This window comes from Triticum dicoccoides, chromosome 1B (genome assembly GCF_002162155.2).
Source record: "Triticum dicoccoides isolate Atlit2015 ecotype Zavitan chromosome 1B, WEW_v2.0, whole genome shotgun sequence".
Classification (NCBI taxonomy): Eukaryota; Viridiplantae; Streptophyta; class Magnoliopsida; order Poales; family Poaceae; genus Triticum; species Triticum dicoccoides.
The window spans coordinates 214431745-214440550 of NC_041381.1; positions in this window are offsets into that span (position 1 = coordinate 214431745).

Below are 8806 nucleotides of genomic sequence, written 5' to 3' on the forward strand. Positions count from 1 at the left end.
TTGGTCCTAACCAGAGCCACTTGCAGCGCCACCTCGGGGAAACTTGAGGGTTGGTTTTAGTTGTACTAGTGTCCATCCGGTGTTGCCCTAAGAACGAGATATGTGCAGCTCCTATCGGGATTGTCGGCGCATCGGGCGGTCTTGTTGGACTTGTTTTACCATTGTCGAAATGTCTTGTAAACCGGGATTCCGAGTCTGATCGGGTCTTCCTGGGAGAAGGTATATCCTTCGTTGATCGCGAGAGCTTATCATGGGCTAAGTTGGGATACCCCTGCAGGGTATAAACTTTCGAAAGACGTGCCCGTGGTTATGTGGCAGATGGGAATTTATTAATGTCCGGTTGTAGATAACTTGACACCAGATCCGAATTAAAACGCATCAACCGCATGTGTAGCCGTGATGGTCACTTCTCGGTGGAGTCCAGGAAGTGAACACGGTCTTTGGGTTATGTTTGACGTAAGTAGGAGTTCAGGATCACTTCTTGATCATTGCTAGCTTCACGACCATTCCTTTTGCTTCTCTTCTCGCTCTCATTTGCGTATGTTAGCCACCATATATGCTTAGTCGCTGCTGCAACCTCACCACTTTACCCCTTCCTTTCCCTTTAAGCTTTGCTAGTCTTGATACCCATGGTAATGGGATTGCTGAGTCCTCGTGGCTCACAGATTACTACAACAACAGTTGCAGGTACAGGTTATGCGATGATCTTGACGCGAGAGCGATGTTTGCTTGTTTTGGAGTTCTTCTTCTGCTTCTTCTTCGATCAGGGGATAGGTTCCAGGTCGGCAGCCTGGGCTAGCAGGGTGGATGTCGTTTGAGTTTCTATTTGTATTTCATCCATAGTCGGATGGTGTTCTTATGTAAGATGATGTTGTATTCGTGCGGCATTGTATGCCTTTTGTATGTATCCCCATCTATTATGTAATGTTGATGTAATGATATCCACCTTGCAAAAGCGTATCAATATGCGGTTCTATCCTTGGTGGGACCTTCGAGTCTCTTTAGGATAGTATCGCATATTGGGCATGACAAGTTGGTATCAGAGCCTCGACCAACCATAGGAGCCCCCTTGATTGTTGGCCGTTGTTGAGTCTAGAAGAAAACTATTTTGAGTCTTAGGATTATATATATCGGAGAGTAGGATTCTTTTTACTCCTCAGCCCCGTTGTCGCTCTGGTGAGGACTCCTGACGTAGATGTTTTGTCTTTCCTCTCCTCAAATTTCACTAAAAAAAATTTAGGATCACGCGGGTATCTTGGAATCGTTCCGATATTCTTGTGACAAGAACATTGTTCTTGGTGCCTCCTGACATTTAGGGGTTGTGGCAGTGTCCCGGGGAGTTGAGCTCCGAGGTGTTGTCATCACAATTTTATCGTTGCGGTTCTGGAATACCTGAGTTTTGCCGACATTGAAAATCTCTTTTATGCAGTTGTTGGTGAGATAACCTCGACGCCACCCAGTACTGGGGAGTTCGGGAGTATTGCCATAGCTCGTATAACAGATGCTTTTCGAAGGTTGAGGTACACGATTTCTGGAGGTTTCTTGGTTATGTGTTGACGGATGGATACAACTAGATGTAGGGATTGTTAGTTTGGGTGAGATATATTGCTTCCCCTGTATCCCCAACACCAGATTGCATAACCAGAAAGTTTCGGGAGTTTATAGGTGGGAATTCGAGTAGCTCCTAGAATATCTTTCCGACAGATGCATGATATGGGATTGGGTAAATCTCTGTCATATGTATTTGTTCCGGGTTATTCTGCAAGCCAAATCCTTTGTTTTGTTTTATTTGTGGTATTCGAGTTGCTTCGAAGTCAAATGTTGAATCCATACCTTTCATAAACGGTGTTCTCATATTTCTATGGGAGTACTAATCCTTCTTGATCACTGAGGTTGTCATGTCAACTCTTTTCCAACCGGTGCGCTTCTCTTTGAGATGATCCCATCATTCTCCCCATCCGCAAGATCAATTTTAAGTTTTCTCAACGGTGTTTGTTTCGCTCATCCCAAGTTGTCTTTGTTTTTCCCCACCCTCCCACCCTTTTTCTTCAAGGACTCAGATTTCTTAATCATGTATCCTTTTATTTGTGGGAAGTCTCTTCATTCTTTTCTTTCAATGTTCTTATCCGGTGATTTCCCATGAAGATGCTCAACAGTTTCAAGTTCATCATCCTTCATTGTTGTTTCTTCTCCGGTGGATCCAATTCAAGCTTTCGATATTCATCATATCCCTTTCCTCGTTTCAAATGCGATCCCATGCCGATGCACCTCTTAATCATTCACTTCTCGCTATTCATTTTTCCTGAAGTGCTCAAGATATCTCATAAGATTCGTGTTTTCCATTCTTAATCCGTTCAAGCTATTTGGAGATTATTATCCCATTCAAGTCATTTAATTCAACCGGTGCAACCCCCCCTTTCAATCAATCATTCAACGATGTTTCCTTTTGAGTGGGCCCTAACCCACAGGTCTTTTCCCAGGATCTTATCTAACTCTTCTAATTTATCAGGAGCGATTTCCAAAGTCTTTCGAAGTTTGACGTAAGAATGAATTTTCATCAGTCATATCCCTTCTCCAAGATCGTTTTCAAATTATTTTGATCGTTGCTTCATCATTTCTATTCTTCTTTGATCCGAAGTGCCTCAACAGTTTTGGTGGTTCTCGTCATCATTCTCAACATGTGAAGACCGAAGAAGTGTTTCCTCTAAATCTTGGTCCATTCTCTTGAAGATTCATGGTTCTATTTTCATGCCATCCTCATAATTGTTTTCAATTGTGAGAATTCTTTTCACCCATCCGAAGCATTTCGTGAGTTCTTTCCATTTTATTCCTACGAAGGCCATCATTTCGGGCTTATTCATTCTCAGCTTTTAGCTCTCCTTCTCCATATTCTTCTGATGCATCGTTCAAATACCCTCTAATCAGTTCATGATCTCTTCGTTCTCATGTATCTAAATCCCCTCAAGTATCTTCGTTTATTTTCTAATTCTTCCCAATGTTTCGCTATCTTTTCTTTGTTCGTTCTTTTAAATTCTTATGGTGGTTTGTTCAAGACTCCTATTCCTATGTTCTCATATCGATTTACTCATTGTTTCAATCCTACCGGTGGATCGTTGAAGACCTTCTCAAGTTCGCGCTATATCTCTCTTTAATCATTTTTCAACGCGAATAAATAGTATGCAAATCCATTGCTATCATCAATTTAATTTGATGAAGGATAAGCATACGATAAATCTTATTCTTATTTCCTTGAGGTGATTCAATTCTTTTCTTTCGGAGATTGTTCATGATGAAGTAATTCTCGTTTCTAGTGTTTCATCTTTTCTTTTTCCGGAGCTCCAAGTTTTCTCGGTTATATTGTCGCGAAGCGCCATCTAAATCATTGCAAGGCTTCACCTTGTGTTGTCAACCTCTCTTTCTTTCTATCATCCTTTCATTACTGGAGTTCTTCATGGAGGCTCTACATGGTGGTTCATCAAGTATTCCTTCCATTCTTCAATTGTTCTTCAAGATTTCTCTCAAAGCTATGATCTGCCAAGCTATACTCTAAAATTAAACATGGTGCTCAACACATGTTTTGTTTTGAGTCGTTCAAGTATTCTTCTTCTTGCATTTTGAAGTGCAATTCTTTCTACCTTAGTTTTTTAGGTGGTGTTATGTCACTCTTGACAATTTCCATTCATGTTTCGTGATTCACATGTTGTCAAGAATGAGGTATTTTAAATCCATCAATCTCTTCGTTGGAGTTATCTTGGTATAGAGTTCACCTAAAGCCTTCCTTAAGGAATGTTGCTATTGTGCTGCTTATCTAAGATCCAAGTTTCCTCCTATCCTCTCGGCGAAAGAAGTTTTCATCTCTTCTTTGATCTCAAACAAGCAATTGTTTTTCATTAGTGGCAGAATTTCACCTCAAGTGTTGAGATGTTTCCATAAGCCCACTACAAGCTTATTCTTTTCGTTGTTGGTTTTCAAACAACTCCGTTATAACCTTCTTGGAAGGGTGCTTTCCAAGCTCATTTGTGGCAGAAGTTGGCATTTCCTTCTCCATTTTGTTATTCCAATGATCTATCTTCTATTCTTTCTTCCGGAGGCATGGTGTTGTTTCTCTCTTCACTCATCATCTCGAATTGTGAGGATCGTGTTCTTTTCATGCTTATCCATTTAACCGGAGTGTCGTGTCATCTCTTCAAGTTCTTTTCATCTTATCAAGTTTTCCTTCTTCTTTCAGTCGGAGTGCTGCCCAAATTATATCATTCTTATTCCTTCTCTATCTTGTTTAACCGGAGTGGTCTCAATATCTTTCTCGTCACTTAACCTCTTGGTACTCGTCGTATCCCTTGTTCCTCTTTTCTAACGGAGTGTTTTCAACTTTGTTCATCTTCGTTGTTTTCTTTCTTTCATTTTGCTCAACCTCTCAAGGTTCATGGTTTCACTCGTTTGTCGAAGAAGCAACTTAGTTTACCTCTTATCTTCCTCTTCATTTTCCCTCCGGTGCCATCCTAGATCTCGGCACGAGATCTCTTGTTAGTGGAGGAGAGTTGTGACGCCCCGAGACCGATGCTCCAGTTGCCTTCCATTATCATAATTGTTGCCGTGTGTTTTATCTTAGTTTATTTTTGCTTTATCTTAGTTGTTGCCGTGTGTTTATTTTTGTTTGTTGCATTATCATAATTGTTTTGCATATTTTATTCCTACATGTTTATGCCATGATCATGTTGAGTGCCTTGTCATATATTTGCTTCTTGCACCATGCTCATCTCACTTGTTATGTTGCATTATACCCTTGTCATTTTACATTTCATCATGTTCATCTTGTGCATTGCCCTTTATATATGTTGTGTGTTGCTCTAGTTGATGTGTGTGCATCACCCCTTTGCTATCTCTCTCAAACCAAGCCATGCAACATCACCTTCTCCTTCCTCTTCTTTTACTCCTTTATGCAAGTGCCATTTCTCCCTTCTCCATTAATGTTCAATCTTTGCCAATAAATCATGCACCATGCCTTATACCTCTCTGTCAAGTATCATCCATTTCGGAGTTGTTTTGGTTGGGTTCAAAAATGGCTCAAGTTTGAATTTAATTCAAACTTGAATTATTTTTATATCCTTAAAAATGGCCAAAGCAATTTATTGAAATAGTGCATATCTCCAGGGGATCATATTAATTTTCTTCCTAGCTTCAAACCCCTCCAATCCCTCTGTGCTTTTTGCCCTTTTATTTCTGTTTGAAGAAATAGAAAAGAGGCAGAAGAAGCACCCCCCAGCGTAGCCCAGTCCAGCCGAGCCGCGGCCCAGCTTCAGCGCACCCGCAGCAGCCCACCTAGCCTCCAGATCCTTTTTCCACCTGAGACTCACTTACCCCTCTCTCTCACCCGTCCCACGTGGCCTATCTGGACCCACGTGTCAGTGGCTGATCTGTAGCACTCACCCACCTTTCTCCTACCTCTCCCCACTCCTTTACACGCACGCCATGGCCACGATGGCCGAGCCAGCCGTGCCCGCATCCCTATTTAAACCCTCTTGACGTCCGAGCCCTCCTAGGGTTTCCCTTTTCCCCTCTCGCTGCCGCCACCTCTTTTCCTTCCCCAGTTTCTCCTTGTTCCTCAAGAGCCAGAGAACAGAGAGCACCACCGAGAGTTCCGCCGTTGCCTGCATGGTCGGAGGCCACCACAGTCGTCTCTGGCATGTTCATCTTCTTCCTCGATGTCGACTACACCCGTTCAGACTTCTTCCCCGCCCTAGGTCGCCTCCACTACATCGCCATCGCCTTCATCTTCCTCTTCGTCACGGACCCGAAGCCCCGCCAATCAACGCGTCCTCGCCCTCGCTGCACCACATGTCCGACATCCTCATCTCATCCTACGGGACCTAGGTGAGCAATCATTCCCCCTAGCCCCTCTCCGGTTTGATTCTATCGATGTGGTTGCCGATCCCGTCGCCTCAGAGGCCATGTCCGCCATGGACGACCATGGCAGCGAGCACAAGCTCGTGTTCTAGGCCCTGCTCGCTTCACCTATTGCATGCATCCTCACACGCACTCCAGCATGCTGCACACGCTCACGCACTCAGCCGCCGCCCCTCTGTTTCTCCTCGCCGCGCCCGACTTCGCCCCTGCATCGCCGCCATGACCGCAAGCTCATGCTCCCACGCATGCCCGCTGGCTTCATTGCTCATGCTGCCCTTGCCGCACCTTCACTGCCACACCTCCACGCACACGCATCTCCATAAGCGCACGTCTGCGCTCGATGGAGAGCCCGTGGCCCTTCTTCATCTTGCCGCCGCCATGACCAAGGCGACCTCGAGTCTTCCCGCGCACCTGAGCCTTTTGCATGATATCTCCTTGCAGCGCACCAACGTCCCTTTTCCGCACGCCCGCCGGTGCTCTACAGCCTCTGTAGTCGCCGTCTTGATTGAGTTCGCCGCCGGCAAAGATTCCTGTGCGTTCATGGAAGGTCAGGGCTTGGCCTTGCCGTCCATTCAAAGGGAGCCGTGCTCCTCCTCTAGCAAGATCCAGACGCTAGCCCAGCTGGTTAGCCACACACGCTCGCATTCGGGATGTCCTAGGTTCGAGCCCCAGGCGCCCCAATTTTTGCCCTATTTCCTTTTATTTTTGCTCCCACACACTCACCCGCTGGACCTCAAATCCTCTTGGGCCTCATTCACTCTCGGGCCGCTGCACTGTATTGCTTCTGGCCCGTGTATGTGTTTTTTTTCTGCTCTGTGACATTTTGCATTTTCCAGTGCATGCATATTTACAGGAAATGCCACTGTTTTGTTTTGTTAATAACTAAATATGCATGCATCCAAACTAAACAAACTATATATGTAAAATGCTTAGAATTTCATCTAGTTTCACATTATGCCACTTTCATCCATGTTTAAGATGCTTAAACTTGCTGTTTGCTTTATTTTGCATACATGTCATGTTAAAATGATTTACTTCATAACTAAATAACCGTAGCTCGGTTTTAAATAAACTTTATATGTAAATGGGGTGGAAAAATGCCTAGTTTAACATGGTCCACTTTATTTTCCTGTTTAACAACAATAAAATATGTTTTAGGGCAGAACAGTATCAAATTCGAAATATGGACATGGGGATTTTCCGGAATTGTTGTTTGTTGTTCCGGCCTCATTTAAATTGCTTAGATAGTGTAGTTTTATTATGTTTCACCTCTTGCCATGTTTAACAACATTTAATATTGTTGAGTACCTAACAAGAGCAAACTAAATAACTCAAATATGGTGTTTCATCAATATGCAACTCGTTGCATATTGAGCTCCACTTAATTTGTAGGGATGTTTGTTGCACTTTGCCATGCCATGCTTCATTAAACTGGACATGCATCATACTTGTTTGTGAATCATGCCATGTTTATGCTTGTGCATTTACCATGTTGTTTGTTTCTTTCCGGTGTTGCTTCTTAGTTCCGGTAATGTTGCGATTGTGAGGATTTGTTTGACTACGCCCGTTCATCTACTTCATGGACTCGTTCTTCTTCCTTGCGGGATTTCAGGCAAGATGACCATCACCTTGGATCTCACTACTATAAGTTCGGGGTGCCGAACTGCCACGAAGGTGTTCGGGCTTTTTTGCTGTAGTATGGGCATGATAAAGCCCCTGGCATATTAAGGCATATTGAGATAAGCAACCGTCTTTTAACAAAAAGATTTGCAAATAAAAAATAGCAGTAGGCAAGCATCACATAAATCCACATGTTGTGTTCGAAAGATACGTCAATGCGTATGAGTACAAATGATGTGATAAAAATAAATAGGATTGCGGAACCTGCTGATACCGGGCGTGAGGAAGTTGTGTTCGGATCCGGGGTGTAGTCGGATGATTATAGGGGAATATCTAGAGATTCCCTGACGCGCTCGAACTATTCCCACGCCATCCATCATAGCCTACGTAAAGGTGAACCTGTAAACAAAATGTAAGAAATGGTTTTGCGCCACCTGGCTGTTGAACCGCAGTACGTGGCTTGTATTATCCTTTTCTGGAGTGTTTTTAATTAATCTTCGGGCGGACCGGGCTATCCTGCCGCGCAGTAGTTCGGACTCCTTTGATGGTGTCCGAGAGCTTGGTCTTTGACTCGAGGTTCGACTCGAAGGTGTCGTCTATTGTTCTTGCTGTTAAAGCGGGGGTAGACTCTTCGGCCGTGAGGGGGAGTTCGGACCCGCCATTAACCGTGATGACGCCGCATGGACCGGGCATCTTTAATTTACGGTAGGCATAATGTGGCACCATGTTGAACCGAGCGAATGTGGTTCGTCCGAGCAGTGTGTGATGGTCACTGCAAAAGGGGACGATGTCGAAGACTAAGTCTTCGGTACGGTGATTGTCCGGAGATCCGAAGACCACTTCCAGTGTGATTGAGCCCATGCAACAGGCCTCTACACCTGGTATGATACCTTTAAAGGTGGTTTTTGTGGGCTTGATCCTTGAGGGGTTGATGCCCATTTTGCGCACTGTATCCTTGTATAGCAGGTTCAGGCTGCTACCTCCATCCATAAGGACTTGTGTGAAGTGGAATCCGTCAATGATGGGGTCGAGCACCAGTGCGGCGGAACCTCTGTGACGGATATGGGTAGTGTGGTCCCTATGATCGAAAATGATCGGGCAAGAGGACCATGGGTTAAACCTTTCCAATTGGGACTGTGGCTTGCACATATCGTATTCACCGTTTTCACCTTGGGGGGGGGATTTCTTCTGTCCTCCTGTATTCGGTGATCGGGACTCCTTGTCGTCATCGCTTTGAGACCCCTTCCCCTTGTTTTCGGCATCTGTCCTGCTGGCTTGTCTG